Below are 2,500 nucleotides of genomic sequence, written 5' to 3' on the forward strand. Positions count from 1 at the left end.
AACTTAAAATTGTTCTACGACACCCAGCTGCGACGTTTAGTATTCGAGTTATGGCCCGTACCAGGTCTGACCGAGCAATTTTTGTTCCGCGCACTTTGTGCACCGTACACGTTGATGTTTGTATGAAAAAGTACCCTACCTAGGGACGCGTAGAGCAAATTTGTACCCCCGGGGCATGTTGTCGATTGACATTCTGGTTGCACTTTTCATCATCTAGGGTGCGTTCCTGACACGTTTTGAGGGGTTTTAGCAAAAAAAAAAATTTTCGACTACTCGAGCTCTCTGGCCCGTTCGGTGCACATTTTTGAAAAAAGCTAGGGAGCTGCCCCTAGGTTCGGGGTGTCACAAAATGTTGAAAAGTGGTCGAAAAACCACTATCCAGAATCGGATGTAGAATCATTAGACGAACTTAAAATTGTTCTACGACACCCATCTGCGACGTTTAGTATTCGAGTTATGGCCCGTACCAGGTCTGACCGAGCAATTTTTGTTCCGCGCACTTTGTGCACCGTACACGTTGATGTTTGTATGAAAAAGTACCCTACCTAGGGACGCGTAGAGCAAATTTGTACCCCCGGGCATGTTGTCGATTGACATTCTGGTTGCACTTTTCATCATCTAGGGTGCGTTCCTGACACGTTTTGAGGGGTTTTAGCAAAAAAATTTTTTCGACTACTCGAGCTCTCTGGCCCGTTCGGTGCACATTTTTGAAAAAAGCTAGGGAGCTGCCCCTAGGTTCGGGGTGTCACAAAATGTTGAAAAGTGGTCGAAAAACCACTATCCAGAATCGGATGTAGAATCATTAGACGAACTTAAAATTGTTCTACGACACCCATCTGCGACGTTTAGTATTCGAGTTATGGCCCGTACCAGGTCTGACCGAGCAATTTTTGTTCCGCGCACTTTGTGCACCGTACACGTTGATGTTTGTATGAAAAAGTACCCTACCTAGGGACGCGTAGAGCAAATTTGTACCCCCGGGCATGTTGTCGATTGACATTCTGGTTGCACTTTTCATCATCTAGGGTGCGTTCCTGACACGTTTTGAGGGGTTTTAGCAAAAAAAAAAATTTTCGACTACTCGAGCTCTCTGGCCCGTTCGGTGCACATTTTTGAAAAAAGCTAGGGAGCTGCCCCTAGGTTCGGGGTGTCACAAAATGTTGAAAAGTGGTCGAAAAACCACTATCCAGAATCGGATGTAGAATCATTAGACGAACTTAAAATTGTTCTACGACACCCATCTGCGACGTTTAGTATTCGAGTTATGGCCCGTACCAGGTCTGACCGAGCAATTTTTGTTCCGCGCACTTTGTGCACCGTACACGTTGATGTTTGTATGAAAAAGTACCCTACCTAGGGACGCGTAGAGCAAATTTGTACCCCCGGGCATGTTGTCGATTGACATTCTGGTTGCACTTTTCATCATCTAGGGGTGCGTTCCTGACACGTTTTGAGGGGTTTTAGCAAAAAAAAAAAATTTTCGACTACTCGAGCTCTCTGGCCCGTTCGGTGCACATTTTTGAAAAAAGCAAGGAGCTGCCCCTAGGTTCGGGGTGTCACAAAATGTTGAAAAGTGGTCGAAAAACCACTATCCAGAATCGGATGTAGAATCATTAGACGAACTTAAAATTGTTCTACGACACCCATCTGCGACGTTTAGTATTCGAGTTATGGCCCGTCCTAGGTCTGACCGAGCAATTTTTGTTCCGCGCACTTTGTGCAGATCGTACACGTTGATGTTTGTATGAAAAAGTACCCTACCTAGGGACGCGTATAGCAAATTTGTACCCCCGGGCATGTTGTCGATTGACATTCTGGTTGCACTTTTCATCATCTAGGGTGCGTTCCTGACACGTTTTTGAGGGGTTTTAGCAAAAAAAAAAATTTTCGACTACTCGAGCTCTCTGGCCCGTTCGGTGCACATTTTTGAAAAAAGCTAGGGAGCTGCCCCTAGGTTCGGGGTGTCACAAATGTTGAAAAGTGGTCGAAAAACCACTATCCAGAATCGGATGTAGAATCATTAGACGAACTTAAAATTGTTCTACGACACCCATCTGCGACGTTTAGTATTCGAGTTATGGCCCGTCCTAGGTCTGACCGAGCAATTTTTGTTCCGCGCACTTTGTGCACCGTACACTTTGATGTTTGTATGAAAAAGTACCCTACCTCGGGACGCGTAGAGCAAATTTGTACCCCGGGCATGTTGTCGATTGACATTCTGGTTGCACTTTTCATCATCTAGGGTGCGTTCCTGACCACGTTTTGAGGGGTTTTAGCAAAAAAAAAATTTTCGACTACTCGAGCTCTCTGGCCCGTTCGGTGCACATTTTTGAAAAAAGCTAGGGAGCTGCCCCTAGGTTCGGGGTGTCACAAAATGTTGAAAAGTGGTCGAAAAACCACTATCCAGAATCGGATGTAGAATCATTAGACGAATTTAAAATTGTTCTACGACACCCATCTGCGACGTTTAGTATTCGAGATATAGCACTTTGTAGGTCTG

This window comes from Anopheles gambiae (assembly GCF_943734735.2).
Source record: "Anopheles gambiae chromosome X unlocalized genomic scaffold, idAnoGambNW_F1_1 X_unloc_64, whole genome shotgun sequence".
In the NCBI taxonomy this organism is placed as follows: domain Eukaryota; kingdom Metazoa; phylum Arthropoda; class Insecta; order Diptera; family Culicidae; genus Anopheles; species Anopheles gambiae.